At 38.9% G+C, this 20,907-nt stretch overlaps 9 non-coding genes across 9 annotated transcripts; all 9 read right to left on the reverse strand.

The window, feature by feature from the left end:
• Positions 1 to 3,685: 3,685 nt before the first annotated feature.
• On the reverse strand, positions 3,686 to 3,805 carry LOC140153827 (5S ribosomal RNA). The gene has a single exon (XR_011859172.1). It is a non-coding gene; the product is annotated as a 5S ribosomal RNA (ribosomal RNA).
• A 1,811-nt stretch (positions 3,806 to 5,616) lies between these two features.
• Positions 5,617 to 5,735, reverse strand: LOC140153912 (5S ribosomal RNA). The gene has a single exon (XR_011859242.1). It is a non-coding gene; the product is annotated as a 5S ribosomal RNA (ribosomal RNA).
• Positions 5,736 to 7,569: 1,834 nt separating this feature from the next.
• LOC140153913 (5S ribosomal RNA) lies at positions 7,570 to 7,688 on the reverse strand. The gene has a single exon (XR_011859243.1). It is a non-coding gene; the product is annotated as a 5S ribosomal RNA (ribosomal RNA).
• Positions 7,689 to 9,507: 1,819 nt separating this feature from the next.
• LOC140153915 (5S ribosomal RNA) lies at positions 9,508 to 9,626 on the reverse strand. Its single transcript, XR_011859244.1, has one exon. It is a non-coding gene; the product is annotated as a 5S ribosomal RNA (ribosomal RNA).
• A 1,834-nt stretch (positions 9,627 to 11,460) lies between these two features.
• Positions 11,461 to 11,579, reverse strand: LOC140153916 (5S ribosomal RNA). The gene has a single exon (XR_011859245.1). It is a non-coding gene; the product is annotated as a 5S ribosomal RNA (ribosomal RNA).
• A 1,814-nt stretch (positions 11,580 to 13,393) lies between these two features.
• Positions 13,394 to 13,512, reverse strand: LOC140153917 (5S ribosomal RNA). The gene has a single exon (XR_011859246.1). It is a non-coding gene; the product is annotated as a 5S ribosomal RNA (ribosomal RNA).
• A 1,819-nt stretch (positions 13,513 to 15,331) lies between these two features.
• On the reverse strand, positions 15,332 to 15,450 carry LOC140153918 (5S ribosomal RNA). The gene has a single exon (XR_011859247.1). It is a non-coding gene; the product is annotated as a 5S ribosomal RNA (ribosomal RNA).
• A 1,839-nt stretch (positions 15,451 to 17,289) lies between these two features.
• On the reverse strand, positions 17,290 to 17,408 carry LOC140153919 (5S ribosomal RNA). The gene has a single exon (XR_011859248.1). It is a non-coding gene; the product is annotated as a 5S ribosomal RNA (ribosomal RNA).
• A 1,817-nt stretch (positions 17,409 to 19,225) lies between these two features.
• Positions 19,226 to 19,344, reverse strand: LOC140153921 (5S ribosomal RNA). The gene has a single exon (XR_011859250.1). It is a non-coding gene; the product is annotated as a 5S ribosomal RNA (ribosomal RNA).
• Between the last annotated feature and the right edge of the window lie 1,563 nt (positions 19,345 to 20,907).

A 20,907-nucleotide genomic window follows, 5' to 3' on the forward strand; every position in this document is an offset into this window, starting at 1 on the left:
ACAAGTTACTGTAATCAATCAGTGGTACTATTCGATGAGATCCCAGTCTTTTCTATTTGAGGAAACCAGCAATATATCACGGTTGTATCATCCGGTCAAGCGTAAAGCCAACAACCCCGCTTCGCCGTTGCAAATTGGTTGTCTCTGAGGGAGAAATTGAAACGGTATTCTTTCGATTGGACCACTCTGTCTGAGCCATCTCAGTAGAGGCAAAACTAAAACATTTATATGGGATAAAATTGAAATCACTCTGCAGATCTCAAGGCATGGACAATCAGATGAAATAAATAGCCTAAAAACACTGGGCTTCCAAGACCAGAGTAGGTCATTGAAAAAAATTAATTATCGAAACGTTGTTTTATTGTACCCTATTTTACATTTGAAATTACGAAAGCCAATACCGTGGGTCCTAAATATACTAATAATGCAATGCTTGGAAACAAAACAAAAGTTACTAAAATTTGTATAATGTTGGTAAGAAGAGAAAATTTTGTTGCCGATAGGGGGTTGCAATTTTATTACGCTGACCTTTGTAAATTTAACTTCTCCGAAGAAAAATGACAGCCCCCTTACGTTCTGTTTAGACTGACCAGGTTTTTTAAATGAAATATAAGATGATATTAAAAATAGACTTATTTTGAAATGAACTATTTATCACACAAAAATGGAAAATAAATGTAGTAGACAGAAAATATTGAATTGATATAGGCCTACCAGGCCTAAAACAGTAGGAAACAGCTAGAGCTTGAAACGAAAAAGTAAATAAACAAACTGGCCTGGCGGACACACAAAAACCAAATGAAGGGCTCTCTGGTCCCTTTGATAAATAAAACAAACAAAACAAAACAAACAAACAAAACAAAAACGCGTCAGTTTTGTATTTTGAAAGTGATACAAACAATGATGAGACATAGTTTTGATTTATTTTAGAAATTTGAAATCAGGTATTAATTGCAGCACAATGTACGAGCTAATATCATGCGTCGTATGCCAAGTGACATATGCAGGAAGGTGGAACAATGACTTAGTTTACGCAAATGCATTACGTACATTATACGCATTATAATAGTTGTCGCATGACAAACAATCGCAACAATCGACAAAGTAGTTTACATCAACACGTGTCTTTAAAGATGCTCTGTCCTGTCTAGCTGAGCAGCTAAAGGTATCTACCATACCAAATTAATTATTGTCTAGGCTTTTTACTAAAAGGAAATGTGGTTCTATAATAACAGAAAGGAAATTTCTTTACGAAGATGTTTGAGACAAGCAAAAATGCCTATTTGTAGTATTTTACCACGTTGTAGGTCTATCTAAGAAATAGTAAAGGCCTTAGTTGATTATATGGGTTGTTTGGTAATTGTAAACGATAGCTAGGCACCAGCCATCTATCTGGCATTTTTGGGTCCGTTATCATTAAAGGCCCATTTTTATACATAAAGGTGTTGGTCTCCATCCAGCAGCTGGGAACCACGATCGACTCCAAATAAGTTGGTGTTAGTGGTGGCGCACCAGATTCGGTAGCTCATTAATTTAAGTTATCATATTGCCAGGCCGGGTGCTCTGTGAAATTGAGAGAAAAAACTGGCTTTTGAACAAAAGCTGCTTCAGGTACATAGAAAAAAAATCATCACATCAGTAGCAGAGTGACACAAACACGATCAGGAGTAAAAATAAAAAGAAGGGACTCAGAATGTAAAAAGTTCACAGCACCCGGTATTCTCAGGCGGTCTCCCATCCAGTGTACTATCCGGGGCCCGACGTTGCTTTTGTAACCCCTTCGGTGATCGGGACGAGAACCGGTGTATTCAACGTGGTATGGGCCGTAGACATTTGAAGATGCAAATTTAGCTTTCTACTTTATAGCTACAGCATTGACCTTTTTCAATCATTTCTAAAATACCATGCAATACATTTCCAGACATCTTCTCGCTGAAACCTACATGTTACTGTAATCAATCAAAGTGCATTATTCTGATGAGATCCCAGTCTTTTTCATTTGAGGAACTATAATATATACGGGTTGTAACGTCCGGTCAAAGGAAGCTTTATCAACTCCCGCTTTCACAAGGTAAATTAGTTGTCTTTGGCGGAGTAAAATTAGAAACGCATTCTCTTTCGATTTATTTACTTTGGTTTGAGCTATCTCAGTAGATAGCAAACTAAACATTTATATAAGGATAAAATCGAAATTCACTTGCAGATCTCTACAAGCATGGACAATCAGATGAAATAAACAGGGCCTAAAAGCCTGGCCTAAAAGACTAGAGTAGGGCTACTAGAAAAAATTGAATTATCGAAAACGTTGTTTTATTGCACCTTCATTTTACATTTTGAATGACGGGAAAGTTTAACAATGCAGTGGTCCCAAATATACTGGGGTCATAAATGTTTGGAAATAAAAATGGGGGGGGTGTCACTAGTAAAATTGTATATCGTTGGTAGGGGGGGGGTGGGGGTGATAAAATTTTTGTTGCCGATAGGGGGGTCGCAATTTTATTGATGCCGACTTTTTTGTAAATTTGGGACCCCTCTTCCGAAGAAAATGACAGCCCCCCCTTACGTCTTCTGTTTAGATCTGCGTTTTTAATGAAATAAGTTAATTGATATTAAAAAAAGACTTGTTTTAAAATGAACCATTTACTATAAAAATGGAAAATAAAATGCAGTAGATAGAAAATATTGAATTGATATAGGCCTACCAGACGAAACAGTAGGGAAACAGCTAAAGAGCTCGCAACGAAAAAAAAGTAAAAAAATAAATCAATTTGCGGCACATAAAACCAACATGTAGGCTCTATCCTTTGACAAACAAACAAACAAACAAACAAACAAACAAACAAAACGCGTCATTTTGCATTTTCAGAAGCACATAACACATCAGATGAGACATGTTTGATTATTTTGTACCTGAATCGCATTGACCATGTTGACACGCACGAGCCAATATCAAGCGCGTCGGCGTCAGGGCGCGGACATATGCGGGTGAAGGTGAAACAATGACTTCAGTTTACGCGTACGCATTACTACGCACATTATACGCGATTACAATAGTTATTGTCGCGCGACAACAATCATAAACAATCGTGGACAGTAGTTTGTCAACACGGTTTTTGAAGATGCTCTGTCCTGTCGTCAGCTGCAGCTAAAGGCCTACTGATATTTCATAGCGCTCATCTAATTACGTCTGGCTTTTTACCAAAAGAAATGTGTCTGGCAATAATGTAGGAAAGGAGAAATTTCTACTTGAAGATGCCTGAGATGCTAAAACGCCTATTTGCAAGTATTTTACCACGCCGTAGGTCTACTCCATAAAATTAGTAAGTTTCAGTTGGATTATAGCGGGTTATTTTTGGCAATTGCAAAACGATAGCTAGGCACCACCAGCCCATCTGGTATTTTTGGGTCCGTTAGCATTAAAGGCCCATTTTTATACAAAAAGTTGTTGGTCTCCCATCCAGCAGCTGACCACGATCGACTCAATGTTGGTGTTGTGGTGGCGCATTGTGATCTAGTAGCCATTAATTTTAATTATCATGCCGGGGCCGGGTGCTAAAAAAAAAAAAAAAAAAAAATCCTATTTTGAACAAAGCCGCTCTGTACATAGAAACAACATTATCACATCAGATAGAGGACACAAACACGATCAGGAGTAAAAATAAAAAAAGAAGGATCAGAATGCAAAAGTCTACAGCACCCGGTATTCCCAGGCGGTCTCCCATCCAAGTACTAACCGGGCCTGACGTTGCTTAACTTCGGTGATCGGACGAGAACCGGTGTATTCTAACGTGGTATGGCCGTAGACATTTGAAGATGCAAATTTAGCTACTTATAGCTACAGCGTGACCCTTTTTCAATCATTTCTAAAATACTGTGCACACATTTGTGACATCTTCTCATGAACTTATAAAGTTACTGTAATCAATCAAAGTGTGCATTATTCTGATGAGATCCCAGTCTTTTCATTTGAGGAACTATAATATATCACGGGTTGCACGTCCGGTCGGCGTAAGTTTACCAACTCCCGCTTTCACAAGGTAAATTGGTTGTCTTTGGCGGAGTAAAATTAGAAACGCATTCCTTCGATTTACCACTTTGGTTCGAGCTATCTTCAGTAGATAGCAAACTAAACATTTATATGGGATAAAATCGAAATTCACTTGCAGATCTCACAAGTATGGACAATCAGATGAAATAAATAGGCCTAAAAGCCTGGCCTAAAAGACTAGAGTAGGCTACTAGAAAAAAAATTGAATTATCGAAAACGTTGTTTTATTGCACCTTCATTTTACATTTGAATTACGGGAAAGCCAATACCGCAAGGGTCCCAAATATACTGGGGGTCATAAATGTTTGGAAAAAAAAAGGGGGGGGGGGGTCACTAGTAAAATTGTATATCGTTGGTAGGGGGTGTGGGGGTTATAAAATTTTGTTGCCGATAGGGGGTCGCAATTTTATTGATGCCGACTTTTGTAAATTTGGGACCCCTCTTCCGAAGAAAATGACAGCCCCCCTTACGTCTTCTGTTTAGATCTGTGTTTTAATGAAATATGTTATTTGATATTAAAAATAGACTTGTTTTAAAATGAACCATTTACTACATAAAAATGGAAAATAAAATGCAGTAGATAGAAAATATTGAATTGATATAGGCCACCAGACGAAACAGTAGGAAACTAAAGAGCTCGAAACGAAAAAAAAAAAAAAATAAATACACATAAAACCAACATGTAGGCCTATCCCCTTGACAAACAAACAAACAAACAAACAAACAAACAAACAAAACGCGTCATTTTGCATTTTCAGAAGCACATAACACATCAGATGAGACATGTTTGATTTATTTTGTACCTGAATCGCATTGACCATGTTGACACGCACGAGCCAATATCAAGCGCGTCGGCGTCAGGGCGCGGACATATGCGGGTGAAGGTGAAACAATGACTTCAGTTTACGCGTACGCATTACGCACATTATACGCATTACAATAGTTATTGTCGCATGACAACAATCACAACAATCGTGGACAGCAGTTTGTCAACACGTGTTTTGAAGATGCTCTGTCCCGTTCAGCTGCAGCTAAAGGCCTACTGATATTTCGCGCTCATCTAATTACGTCTGTATTTTTTTACCAAAAGGAAATGTGTCTATAATAATGTGGAAAGGAGAAATTTCTACTTGAAGATGCCTGAGATGCTAAACGCCTATTTGCAAGTATTTTACCACGCCGTAGGTCTACTCCATGAAAATAGTAAGTTTCAGTTGGATTATAGCGGGTTATTTTTGGCAATTGCAAAACGATAGCTAGGCACCACCAGCCCATCTGGTATTTTTGGGTCCGTTATCATTAAAGGCCCATTTTTATACAAAAAGGTGTTGGTCTCCCATCCAGCAGCTGACCACGATCGACTCAATGTTGGTGTTGTGTGGTGGCGCATTGTGATCTGGTAGCCATTAATTTTAAGTTATCATGCCGGGGCCGGGTGCTCCAGAAATTGAAGGAAAAAAAATCCTATTTTGAACAAAGCCGCTCTGTACATAGAAAAAAAATCATCACATCAGATAGAGGACACAAACACGATCAGGAGTAATAAAAAAAGAAGGATCAGAATGCAAAGTCTACAGCACCCGGTATTCCCAGGCGGTCTCCCATCCAAGTACTAACCGGGCCCGACGTTGCTTAACTTCGGTGATCGGACGAGAACCGGTGTATTCAACGTGGTATGGCCGTAGACATTTGAAGATGCAAATTTAGCTTACTTATAGCTACAGCATTGACCTTTTTTTCAATCATTTCTAAAATACTGTGCACACATTTGTGACATCTTCTCATGAAACTTACAAGTTACTGTAATCAATCAAAGTGTGCATTATTCTGATGAGATCCCAGTCTTTTCATTTGAGGAACTATAATATATCACGGGTTGCACGTCCGGTCAGCGTAAGTTTACCAACTCCCGCTTTCACAAGGTAAATTGGTTGTCTTTGGCGGAGTAAAATTAGAAACGCATTCCTTCGATTTACCACTTTGGTTCGAGCTATCTTCAGTAGATAGCAAACTAAACATTTATATGGGATAAAATCGAAATTCACTTGCAGATCTCACAAGTATGGACAATCAGATGAAATAAATAGGCCTAAAAGCCTGGCCTAAAAGACTAGAGTAGGCTACTAGAAAAAAAAATTGAATTATCGAAAACGTTGTTTTATTGCACCTTCATTTTACATTTGAATTACGGGAAAGCCAATACCGCAAGGGTCCCAAATATACTGGGGGTCATAAATGTTTGGAAATAAAAATGGGGGGGTCACTAGTAAAATTGTATATCGTTGGTAGGGGGGTGTGGGGTTATAAAATTTTTGTTGCCGATAGGGGGGTCGCAATTTTATTGATGCCGACTTTTTGTAAATTTGGGACCCCTCTTCCGAAGAAAATGACAGCCCCCCCTTACGTCTTCTGTTTAGATCTGTGTTTTTAAATGAAATATGTTATTTGATATTAAAAATAGACTTGTTTTAAAATGAACCATTTACTACATAAAAATGGAAAATAAAATGCAGTAGATAGAAAATATTGAATTGATATAGGCCTACCAGACGAAACAGTAGGGAAACAGCTAAAGAGCTCGAAACGAAAAAAAAAGTAAATAAATAAATCATTTTGCGACACATAAAACCAACATGTAGGCCTATCACCATGACAAACAAACAAACAAACAAACAAACAAACAAACAAAACGCGTCATTTTGCATTTTCAGAAGCACATAACACATCAGATGAGACATGTTTGATTTATTTTGTACCTGAATCGCATTGACCATGTTGACACGCACGAGCCAATATCAAGCGCGTCGGCGTCAGGGCGCGGACATATGCGGGTGAAGGTGAAACAATGACTTCAGTTTACGCGTACGCATTACGCACATTATACGCATTACAATAGTTATTGTCGCATGACAACAATCACAACAATCGTGGACAGCAGTTTGTCAACACGTGTTTTTGAAGATGCTCTGTCCCGTTCAGCTGCAGCTAAAGGCCTACTGATATTTCGCGCTCATCTAATTACGTCTGTATTTTTTTACCAAAAGGAAATGTGTCTATAATAATGTGGAAAGGAGAAATTTCTACTTGAAGATGCCTGAGATGCTAAACGCCTATTTGCAAGTATTTTACCACGCCGTAGGTCTACTCCATAAAAATAGTAAGTTTCAGTTGGATTATAGCGGGTTATTTTTGGCAATTGCAAAACGATAGCTAGGCACCACCAGCCCATCTGGTATTTTTGGGTCCGTTATCATTAAAGGCCCATTTTTATACAAAAGGTGTTGGTCTCCCATCCAGCAGCTGACCACGATCGACTCAATGTTGGTGTTGTGTGGTGGCGCATTGTGATCTGGTAGCCATTAATTTTAAGTTATCATGCCGGGGCCGGGTGCTCCAGAAAAAAAAAAAAAAAATCCTATTTTGAACAAAGCCGCTCTGTACATAGAAAAAAATCATCACATCAGATAGAGGACACAAACACGATCAGGAGTAAAAATAAAAAAGAAGGATCAGAATGCAAAAGTCTACAGCACCCGGTATTCCCAGGCGGTCTCCCATCCAAGTACTAACCGGGCCCGACGTTGCTTAACTTCGGTGATCGGACGAGAACCGGTGTATTCAACGTGGTATGGCCGTAGACATTTGAAGATGCAAATTTAGCTTACTTATAGCTACAGCATTGACCTTTTTTTCAATCATTTCTAAAATACTGTGCACACATTTGTGACATCTTCTCATGAAACTTACAAGTTACTGTAATCAATCAAAGTGTGCATTATTCTGATGAGATCCCAGTCTTTTCATTTGAGGAACTATAATATATCACGGGTTGCACGTCCGGTCAGCGTAAGTTTACCAACTCCCGCTTTCACAAGGTAAATTGGTTGTCTTTGGCGGAGTAAAATTAGAAACGCATTCCTTTGGTTCGAGCTATCTTCAGTAGATAGCAAACTAAACATTTATATGGGATAAAATCGAAATTCACTTGCAGATCTCACAAGTATGGACAATCAGATGAAATAAATAGGCCTAAAAGCCTGGCCTAAAAGACTAGAGTAGGCTACTAGAAAAAAAAATTGAATTATCGAAAACGTTGTTTTATTGCACCTTCATTTTACATTTGAATTACGGGAAAGCCAATACCGCAAGGGTCCCAAATATACTGGGGTCATAAATGTTTGGAAATAAAAATGGGGGGGGTCACTAGTAAAATTGTATATCGTTGGTAGGGGGGTGTGGGGGTTATAAAATTTTTGTTGCCGATAGGGGGGTCGCAATTTTATTGATGCCGACTTTTTGTAAATTTGGGACCCCTCTTCCGAAGAAAATGACAGCCCCCCCTTACGTCTTCTGTTTAGATCTGTGTTTTTAAATGAAATATGTTATTTGATATTAAAAATAGACTTGTTTTAAAATGAACCATTTACTACATAAAAATGGAAAATAAAATGCAGTAGATAGAAAATATTGAATTGATATAGGCCTACCAGACGAAACAGAAACAGCTAAAGAGCTCGAAAAAAAAAAAAAGTAAATAAATAAATCATTTTGCGACACATAAAAAAACCAACATGTAGGCCTATCCCTTGACAAACAAACAAACAAACAAACAAACAAACAAACAAAACGCGTCATTTTGCATTTTCAGAAGCACATAACACATCAGATGAGACATGTTTGATTTATTTTGTACCTGAATCGCATTGACCATGTTGACACGCACGAGCCAATATCAAGCGCGTCGGCGTCAGGGCGCGGACATATGCGGGTGAAGGTGAAACAATGACTTCAGTTTACGCGTACGCATTACGCACATTATACGCATTACAATAGTTATTGTCGCATGACAACAATCACAACAATCGTGGACAGCAGTTTGTCAACACGTGTTTTGAAGATGCTCTGTCCCGTTCAGCTGCAGCTAAAGGCCTACTGATATTTCGCGCTCATCTAATTACGTCTGTATTTTTTTACCAAAAGGAAATGTGTCTATAATAATGTGGAAAGGAGAAATTTCTACTTGAAGATGCCTGAGATGCTAAACGCCTATTTGCAAGTATTTTACCACGCCGTAGGTCTACTCCATGAAAATAGTAAGTTTCAGTTGGATTATAGCGGGTTATTTTTGGCAATTGCAAAACGATAGCTAGGCACCACCAGCCCATCTGGTATTTTTGGGTCCGTTATCATTAAAGGCCCATTTTTATACAAAAAGGTGTTGGTCTCCCATCCAGCAGCTGACCACGATCGACTCAATGTTGGTGTTGTGTGGTGGCGCATTGTGATCTGGTAGCCATTAATTTTAAGTTATCATGCCGGGGCCGGGTGCTCCAGAAAAAAAAAAAAAAAAATCCTATTTTGAACAAAGCCGCTCTGTACATAGAAAAAAATCATCACATCAGATAGAGGACACAAACACGATCAGGAGCAAAAATAAAAAAGAAGGATCAGAATGCAAAAGTCTACAGCACCCGGTATTCCCAGGCGGTCTCCCATCCAAGTACTAACCGGGCCCGACGTTGCTTAACTTCGGTGATCGGACGAGAACCGGTGTATTCAACGTGGTATGGCCGTAGACATTTGAAGATGCAAATTTAGCTTACTTATAGCTACAGCATTGACCTTTTTTTCAATCATTTCTAAAATACTGTGCACACATTTGTGACATCTTCTCATGAAACTTACAAGTTACTGTAATCAATCAAAGTGTGCATTATTCTGATGAGATCCCAGTCTTTTCATTTGAGGAACTATAATATATCACGGGTTGCACGTCCGGTCAGCGTAAGTTTACCAACTCCCGCTTTCACAAGGTAAATTGGTTGTCTTTGGCGGAGTAAAATTAGAAACGCACTTCGATTTACCACTTTGGTTCGAGCTATCTTCAGTAGATAGCAAACTAAACATTTATATGGGATAAAATCGAAATTCACTTGCAGATCTCACAAGTATGGACAATCAGATGAAATAAATAGGCCTAAAAGCCTGGCCTAAAAGACTAGAGTAGGCTACTAGAAAAAAAAATTGAATTATCGAAAACGTTGTTTTATTGCACCTTCATTTTACATTTGAATTACGGGAAAGCCAATACCGCAAGGGTCCCAAATATACTGGGGGTCATAAATGTTTGGAAATAAAAATGGGGGGTGTCACTAGTAAAATTGTATATCGTTGGTAGGGGGGTGTGGGGTTATAAAATTTTTGTTGCCGATAGGGGGGTCGCAATTTTATTGATGCCGACTTTTTGTAAATTTGGGACCCCTCTTCCGAAGAAAATGACAGCCCCCCCCTTACGTCTTCTGTTTAGATCTGTGTTTTTAAATGAAATATGTTATTTGATATTAAAAATAGACTTGTTTTAAAATGAACCATTTACTACATAAAAATGGAAAATAAAATGCAGTAGATAGAAAATATTGAATTGATATAGGCCTACCAGACGAAACAGTAGGGAAACAGCTAAAGAGCTCGAAACGAAAAAAAAGTAAATAAATAAATCATTTTGCGACACATAAAACCAACATGTAGGCCTATCCCCTTGACAAACAAACAAACAAACAAACAAACAAACAAACAAAACGCGTCATTTTGCATTTTCAGAAGCACATAACACATCAGATGAGACATGTTTGATTTATTTTGTACCTGAATCGCATTGACCATGTTGACACGCACGAGCCAATATCAAGCGCGTCGGCGTCAGGGCGCGGACATATGCGGGTGAAGGTGAAACAATGACTTCAGTTTACGCGTACGCATTACGCACATTATACGCATTACAATAGTTATTGTCGCATGACAACAATCACAACAATCGTGGACAGCAGTTTGTCAACACGTGTTTTGAAGATGCTCTGTCCCGTTCAGCTGCAGCTAAAGGCCTACTGATATTTCGCGCTCATCTAATTACGTCTGTATTTTTTTACCAAAAGGAAATGTGTCTATAATAATGTGGAAAGGAGAAATTTCTACTTGAAGATGCCTGAGATGCTAAACGCCTATTTGCAAGTATTTTACCACGCCGTAGGTCTACTCCATGAAAATAGTAAGTTTCAGTTGGATTATAGCGGGTTATTTTTGGCAATTGCAAAACGATAGCTAGGCACCACCAGCCCATCTGGTATTTTTGGGTCCGTTATCATTAAAGGCCCATTTTTATACAAAAAGGTGTTGGTCTCCCATCCAGCAGCTGACCACGATCGACTCAATGTTGGTGTTGTGTGGTGGCGCATTGTGATCTGGTAGCCATTAATTTTAAGTTATCATGCCGGGGCCGGGTGCTCCAGAAATTGAGAAAAAAAAATCCTATTTTGAACAAAGCCGCTCTGTACATAGAAAAAAAATCATCACATCAGATAGAGGACACAAACACGATCAGGAGTAAAAATAAAAAAGAAGGATCAGAATGCCAAAGTCTACAGCACCCGGTATTCCCAGGCGGTCTCCCATCCAAGTACTAACCGGGCCCGACGTTGCTTAACTTCGGTGATCGGACGAGAACCGGTGTATTCAACGTGGTATGGCCGTAGACATTTGAAGATGCAAATTTAGCTTACTTATAGCTACAGCATTGACCTTTTTTCAATCATTTCTAAAATACTGTGCACACATTTGTGACATCTTCTCATGAAACTTACAAGTTACTGTAATCAATCAAAGTGTGCATTATTCTGATGAGATCCCAGTCTTTTCATTTGAGGAACTATAATATATCACGGGTTGCACGTCCGGTCAGCGTAAGTTTACCAACTCCCGCTTTCACAAGGTAAATTGGTTGTCTTTGGCGGAGTAAAATTAGAAACGCATTACCACTTTGGTTCGAGCTATCTTCAGTAGATAGCAAACTAAACATTTATATGGGATAAAATCGAAATTCACTTGCAGATCTCACAAGTATGGACAATCAGATGAAATAAATAGGCCTAAAAGCCTGGCCTAAAAGACTAGAGTAGGCTACTAGAAAAAATTGAATTATCGAAAACGTTGTTTTATTGCACCTTCATTTTACATTTGAATTACGGGAAAGCCAATACCGCAAGGGTCCCAAATATACTGGGGGTCATAAATGTTTGGAAATAAAAATGGGGGGGGTCACTAGTAAAATTGTATATCGTTGGTAGGGGGGTGTGGGGTTATAAAATTTTTGTTGCCGATAGGGGGTCGCAATTTTATTGATGCCGACTTTTTGTAAATTTGGGACCCCTCTTCCGAAGAAAATGACAGCCCCCCCTTACGTCTTCTGTTTAGATCTGTGTTTTAAAATGAAATATGTTATTTGATATTAAAAATAGACTTGTTTTAAAATGAACCATTTACTACATAAAAATGGAAAATAAAATGCAGTAGATAGAAAATATTGAATTGATATAGGCCTACCAGACGAAAACAGAAACAGCTAAAGAGCTCGAAACGAAAAAAAAGTAAATAAATAAATCATTTTGCGACACATAAAACCAACATGTAGCCTATCCCTTGACAAACAAACAAACAAACAAACAAACAAACAAACAAAACGCGTCATTTTGCATTTTCAGAAGCACATAACACATCAGATGAGACATGTTTGATTTATTTTGTACCTGAATCGCATTGACCATGTTGACACGCACGAGCCAATATCAAGCGCGTCGGCGTCAGGGCGCGGACATATGCGGGTGAAGGTGAAACAATGACTTCAGTTTACGCGTACGCATTACGCACATTATACGCATTACAATAGTTATTGTCGCATGACAACAATCACAACAATCGTGGACAGCAGTTTGTCAACACGTGTTTTGAAGATGCTCTGTCCCGTTCAGCTGCAGCTAAAGGCCTACTGATATTTCGCGCTCATCTAATTACGTCTGTATTTTTTTACCAAAAGGAAATGTGTCTATAATAATGTGGAAAGGAGAAATTTCTACTTGAAGATGCCTGAGATGCTAAACGCCTATTTGCAAGTATTTTACCACGCCGTAGGTCTACTCCATAAAAATAGTAAGTTTCAGTTGGATTATAGCGGGTTATTTTTGGCAATTGCAAAACGATAGCTAGGCACCACCAGCCCATCTGGTATTTTTGGGTCCGTTATCATTAAAGGCCCATTTTTATACAAAAAGGTGTTGGTCTCCCATCCAGCAGCTGACCACGATCGACTCAATGTTGGTGTTGTGTGGTGGCGCATTGTGATCTGGTAGCCATTAATTTTAAGTTATCATGCCGGGGCCGGGTGCTCCAGAAAAAAAAAAAAAAAATCCTATTTTGAACAAAGCCGCTCTGTACATAGAAACAAAATTATCACATCAGATAGAGGACACAAACACGATCAGGAGTAAAAATAAAAAAGAAGGATCAGAATGCAAAAGTCTACAGCACCCGGTATTCCCAGGCGGTCTCCCATCCAAGTACTAACCGGGCCCGACGTTGCTTAACTTCGGTGATCGGACGAGAACCGGTGTATTCAACGTGGTATGGCCGTAGACATTTGAAGATGCAAATTTAGCTTACTTATAGCTACAGCATTGACCTTTTTTTCAATCATTTCTAAAATACTGTGCACACATTTGTGACATCTTCTCATGAAACTTACAAGTTACTGTAATCAATCAAAGTGTGCATTATTCTGATGAGATCCCAGTCTTTTCATTTGAGGAACTATAATATATCACGGGTTGCACGTCCGGTCAGCGTAAGTTTACCAACTCCCGCTTTCACAAGGTAAATTGGTTGTCTTTGGCGGAGTAAAATTAGAAACGCATTCCTTTGGTTCGAGCTATCTTCAGTAGATAGCAAACTAAACATTTATATGGGATAAAATCGAAATTCACTTGCAGATCTCACAAGTATGGACAATCAGATGAAATAAATAGGCCTAAAAGCCTGGCCTAAAAGACTAGAGTAGGCTACTAGAAAAAAAATTGAATTATCGAAAACGTTGTTTTATTGCACCTTCATTTTACATTTGAATTACGGGAAAGCCAATACCGCAAGGGTCCCAAATATACTGGGGGTCATAAATGTTTGGAAATAAAAATGGGGGGGGTCACTAGTAAAATTGTATATCGTTGGTAGGGGGTGTGGGGTTATAAAATTTTTGTTGCCGATAGGGGGTCGCAATTTTATTGATGCCGACTTTTTGTAAATTTGGGACCCCTCTTCCGAAGAAAATGACAGCCCCCCCCTTACGTCTTCTGTTTAGATCTGTGTTTTTAAATGAAATATGTTATTTGATATTAAAAATAGACTTGTTTTAAAATGAACCATTTACTACATAAAAATGGAAAATAAAATGCAGTAGATAGAAAATATTGAATTGATATAGGCCTACCAGACGAAACAGTAGGGAAACAGCTAAAGAGCTCGAAACGAAAAAAAAGTAAATAAATAAATCATTTTGCGACACATAAAACCAACATGTAGGCCTATCCCTTGACAAACAAACAAACAAACAAACAAACAAACAAACAAAACGCGTCATTTTGCATTTTCAGAAGCACATAACACATCAGATGAGACATGTTTGATTTATTTTGTACCTGAATCGCATTGACCATGTTGACACGCACGAGCCAATATCAAGCGCGTCGGCGTCAGGGCGCGGACATATGCGGGTGAAGGTGAAACAATGACTTCAGTTTACGCGTACGCATTACGCACATTATACGCATTACAATAGTTATTGTCGCATGACAACAATCACAACAATCGTGGACAGCAGTTTGTCAACACGTGTTTTGAAGATGCTCTGTCCCGTTCAGCTGCAGCTAAAGGCCTACTGATATTTCGCGCTCATCTAATTACGTCTGTATTTTTTACCAAAAGGAAATGTGTCTATAATAATGTGGAAAGGAGAAATTTCTACTTGAAGATGCCTGAGATGCTAAACGCCTATTTGCAAGTATTTTACCACGCCGTAGGTCTACTCCATAAAAATAGTAAGTTTCAGTTGGATTATAGCGGGTTATTTTTGGCAATTTTGCAAAACGATAGCTAGGCACCACCAGCCCATCTGGTATTTTTGGGTCCGTTATCATTAAAGGCCCATTTTTATACAAAAAGGTGTTGGTCTCCCATCCAGCAGCTGACCACGATCGACTCAATGTTGGTGTTGTGTGGTGGCGCATTGTGATCTGGTAGCCATTAATTTTAAGTTATCATGCCGGGGCCGGGTGCTCCAGAAATTGAGAAAAAAATCCTATTTTGAACAAAGCCGCTCTGTACATAGAAAAAAATCATCACATCAGATAGAGGACACAAACACGATCAGGAGTAAAAATAAAAAAAGAAGGATCAGAATGCAAAAGTCTACAGCACCCGGTATTCCCAGGCGGTCTCCCATCCAAGTACTAACCGGGCCCGACGTTGCTTAACTTCGGTGATCGGACGAGAACCGGTGTATTCAACGTGGTATGGCCGTAGACATTTGAAGATGCAAATTTAGCTTACTTATAGCTACAGCATTGACCTTTTTTTTTTTTTTTCTAAAATACTGTGCACACATTTGTGACATCTTCTCATGAAACTTACAAGTTACTGTAATCAATCAAAGTGTGCATTATTCTGATGAGATCCCAGTCTTTTCATTTGAGGAACTATAATATATCACGGGTTGCACGTCCGGTCAGCGTAAGTTTACCAACTCCCGCTTTCACAAGGTAAATTGGTTGTCTTTGGCGGAGTAAAATTAGAAACGCATTCCTTCGATTTACCACTTTGGTTCGAGCTATCTTCAGTAGATAGCAAACTAAACATTTATATGGGATAAAATCGAAATTCACTTGCAGATCTCACAAGTATGGACAATCAGATGAAATAAATAGGCCTAAAAGCCTGGCCTAAAAGACTAGAGTAGGCTACTAGAAAAAAAATTGAATTATCGAAAACGTTGTTTTATTGCACCTTCATTTTACATTTGAATTACGGGAAAGCCAATACCGCAAGGGTCCCAAATATACTGGGGGTCATAAATGTTTGGAAATAAAAATGGGGGGGGGGGGTCACTAGTAAAATTGTATATCGTTGGTAGGGGGGTGTGGGGTTATAAAATTTTGTTGCCGATAGGGGGTCGCAATTTTATTGATGCCGACTTTTTGTAAATTTGGGACCCCTCTTCCGAAGAAAATGACAGCCCCCCTTACGTCTTCTGTTTAGATCTGTGTTTTTAAATGAAATATGTTATTTGATATTAAAAATAGACTTGTTTTAAAATGAACCATTTACTACATAAAAATGGAAAATAAAATGCAGTAGATAGAAAATATTGAATTGATATAGGCCTACCAGACGAAACAGTAGGGAAACAGCTAAAGAGCTCGAAACGAAAAAAAAAGTAAATAAATAAATCATTTTGCGACACATAAAACCAACATGTAGGCCTATCACCTTGACAAACAAACAAACAAACAAACAAACAAACAAACAAAACGCGTCATTTTGCATTTTCAGAAGCACATAACACATCAGATGAGACATGTTTGATTTATTTTGTACAAATCACCCTGAATCGCATTGACCATGTTGACACGCACGAGCCAATATCAAGCGCGTCGGCGTCAGGGCGCGGACATATGCGGGTGAAGGTGAAACAATGACTTCAGTTTACGCGTACGCATTACGCACATTATACGCATTACAATAGTTATTGTCGCATGACAACAATCACAACAATCGTGGACAGCAGTTTGTCAACACGTGTTTTGAAGATGCTCTGTCCCGTTCAGCTGCAGCTAAAGGCCTACTGATATTTCGCGCTCATCTAATTACGTCTGTATTTTTTACCAAAAGGAAATGTGTCTATAATAATGTGGAAAGGAGAAATTTCTACTTGAAGATGCCTGAGATGCTAAACGCCTATTTGCAAGTATTTTACCACGCCGTAGGTCTACTCCATAAAAATAGTAAGTTTCAGTTGGATTATAGCGGGTTATTTTTGGCAATTGCAAAACGATAGCTAGGCACCACCAGCCCATCTGGTATTTTTGGGTCCGTTATCATTAAAGGCCATTTTTATACAAAAAGGTGTTGGTCTCCCATCCAGCAGCTGACCACGATCGACTCAATGTTGGTGTTGTGTGGTGGCGCATTGTGATCTGGTAGCCATTAATTTTAAGTTATCATGCCGGGGCCGGGTGCTCCAGAAATTGAGAAAAAAAATCCTATTTTGAACAAAGCCGCTCTGTACATAGAAAAAAATCATCACATCAGATAGAGGACACAAACACGATCAGGAGTAAAAATAAAAAAGAAGGATCAGAATGCAAAGTCTACAGCACCCGGTATTCCCAGGCGGTCTCCCATCCAAGTACTAACCGGGCCCGACGTTGCTTAACTTCGGTGATCGGACGAGAACCGGTGTATTCAACGTGGTATGGCCGTAGACATTTGAAGATGCAAATTTAGCTTACTTATAGCTACAGCATTGACCTTTTTTTCAATCATTTCTAAAATACTGTGCACACATTTGTGACATCTTCTCATGAAACTTACAAGTTACTGTTCAATCAAAGTGTGCATTATTCTGATGAGATCCCAGTCTTTTCATTTGAGGAACTATAATATATCACGGGTTGCACGTCCGGTCAGCGTAAGTTTACCAACTCCCGCTTTCACAAGGTAAATTGGTTGTCTTTGGCGGAGTAAAATTAGAAACGCATTCCTTTGGTTCGAGCTATCTTCAGTAGATAGCAAACTAAACATTTATATGGGATAAAATCGAAATTCACTTGCAGATCTCACAAGTATGGACAATCAGATGAAATAAATAGGCCTAAAAGCCTGGCCTAAAAGACTAGAGTAGGCTACTAGAAAAAAAATTGAATTATCGAAAACGTTGTTTTATTGCACCTTCATTTTACATTTGAATTACGGGAAAGCCAATACCGCAAGGGTCCCAAATATACTGGGGGTCATAAATGTTTGGAAATAAAAATGGGGGGGGTCACTAGTAAAATTGTATATCGTTGGTAGGGGGGTGTGGGGTATATAAATTTTTTGTTGCCGATAGGGGGTCGCAATTTTATTGATGCCGACTTTTTGTAAATTTGGGACCCCTCTTCCGAAGAAAAATGACAGCCCCCCCCCTTACGTCTTCTGTTTAGATCTGTGTTTTTAAATGAAATATGTTATTTGATATTAAAAATAGACTTGTTTTAAAATGAACCATTTACTACATAAAAATGGAAAATAAAATGCAGTAGATAGAAAATATTGAATTGATATAGGCCTACCAGAAACAGTAGGGAAACAGCTAAAGAGCTCGAAACGAAAAAAAAGTAAATAAATAAATCATTTTGCGACACATAAAACCAACATGTAGGCCTATCACCTTGTCAAACAAACAAACAAACAAACAAACAAACAAACAAAACGCGTCATTTTGCATTTTCAGAAGCACATAACACATCAGATGAGACATGTTTGATTTATTTTGTACCTGAATCGCATTGACCATGTTGACACGCACGAGCCAATATCAAGCGCGTCGGCGTCAGGGCGCGGACATATGCGGGTGAAGGTGAAACAATGACTTCAGTTTACGCGTACGCATTACGCACATTATACGCATTACAATAGTTATTGTCGCATGACAACAATCACAACAATCGTGGACAGCAGTTTGTCAACACGTGTTTTGAAGATGCTCTGTCCCGTTCAGCTGCAGCTAAAGGCCTACTGATATTTCGCGCTCATCTAATTACGTCTGTATTTTTTTACCAAAAGGAAATGTGTCTATAATAATGTGGAAAGGAGAAATTTCTACTTGAAGATGCCTGAGATGCTAAACGCCTATTTGCAAGTATTTTACCACGCCGTAGGTCTACTCCATAAAAATAGTAAGTTTCAGTTGGATTATAGCGGGTTATTTTTGGCAATTGCAAAACGATAGCTAGGCACCACCAGCCCATCTGGTATTTTTGGGTCCGTTATCATTAAAGGCCCATTTTTATACAAAAAGGTGTTGGTCTCCCATCCAGCAGCTGACCACGATCGACTCAATGTTGGTGTTGTGTGGTGGCGCATTGTGATCTGGTAGCCATTAATTTTAAGTTATCATGCCGGGGCCGGGTGCTCCAGAAATTGAGAAAAAAATCCTATTTTGAACAAAGCCGCTCTGTACATAGAAAAAAATCATCACATCAGATAGAGGACACACACCCGATCAGGAATAGAAATAAAAAAGAAGGATCAGAATGCAAAAGTCTACAGCACCCGGTATTCCCAGGCGGTCTCCCATCCAAGTACTAACCGGGCCCGACGTTGCTTAACTTCGGTGATCGGACGAGAACCGGTGTATTCAACGTGGTATGGCCGTAGACATTTGAAGATGCAAATTTAGCTTACTTATAGCTACAGCATTGACCTTTTTTCAATTTTTTCTAAAATACTGTGCACACATTTGTGACATCTTCTCATGAAACTTACAAGTTACTGTAATCAATCAAAGTGTGCATTATTCTGATGAGATCCCAGTCTTTTCATTTGAGGAACTATAATATATCACGGGTTGCACGTCCGGTCAGCGTAAGTTTACCAACTCCCGCTTTCACAAGGTAAATTGGTTGTCTTTGGCGGAGTAAAATTAGAAACGCATTCCTTCGATTTACCACTTTGGTTCGAGCTATCTTCAGTAGATAGCAAACTAAACATTTATATGGGATAAAATCGAAATTCACTTGCAGATCTCACAAGTATGGACAATCAGATGAAATAAATAGGCCTAAAAGCCTGGCCTAAAAGACTAGAGTAGGCTACTAGAAAAAAAATTGAATTATCGAAAACGTTGTTTTATTGCACCTTCATTTTACATTTGAATTACGGGAAAGCCAATACCGCAAGGGTCCCAAATATACTGGGGTCATAAATGTTTGGAAATAAAAATGGGGGGGGGGGGGGGGTCACTAGTAAAATTGTATATCGTTGGTAGGGGGGGTGTGGGGGTTATAAAATTTTTGTTGCCGATAGGGGGGTCGCAATTTTATTGATGCCGACTTTTTGTAAATTTGGACCCCTCTTCCGAAGAAAATGACAGCCCCCCCTTACGTCTTCTGTTTAGATCTGTGTTTTTAAATGAAATATGTTATTTGATATTAAAAATAGACTTGTTTTAAAATGAACCATTTACTACATAAAAATGGAAAATAAAATGCAGTAGATAGAAAATATTGAATTGATATAGGCCTACCAGAGACGAAACAGCTAAAGAGCTCGAAACGAAAAAAAAAGTAAATAAATAAATCATTTTGCGACACATAAAACCAACATGTAGGCCTATCCCTTGACAAACAAACAAACAAACAAACAAACAAACAAACAAAACGCGTCATTTTGCATTTTCAGAAGCACATAACACATCAGATGAGACATGTTTGATTTATTTTGTACCTGAATCGCATTGACCATGTTGACACGCACGAGCCAATATCAAGCGCGTCGGCGTCAGGGCGCGGACATATGCGGGTGAAGGTGAAACAATGACTTCAGTTTACGCGTACGCATTACGCACATTATACGCATTACAATAGTTATTGTCGCATGACAACAATCACAACAATCGTGGACAGCAGTTTGTCAACACGTGTTTTGAAGATGCTCTGTCCCGTTCAGCTGCAGCTAAAGGCCTACTGATATTTCGCGCTCATCTAATTACGTCTGTATTTTTTTACCAAAAGGAAATGTGTCTATAATAATGTGGAAAGGAGAAATTTCTACTTGAAGATGCCTGAGATGCTAAACGCCTATTTGCAAGTATTTTACCACGCCGTAGGTCTACTCCATAAAAATAGTAAGTTTCAGTTGGATTATAGCGGGTTATTTTTGGCAATTGCAAAACGATAGCTAGGCACCACCAGCCCATCTGGTATTTTTGGGTCCGTTATCAT

The sequence above is a fragment of the Amphiura filiformis genome, chromosome 5 (assembly GCF_039555335.1).
Source record: "Amphiura filiformis chromosome 5, Afil_fr2py, whole genome shotgun sequence".
In the NCBI taxonomy this organism is placed as follows: domain Eukaryota; kingdom Metazoa; phylum Echinodermata; class Ophiuroidea; order Amphilepidida; family Amphiuridae; genus Amphiura; species Amphiura filiformis.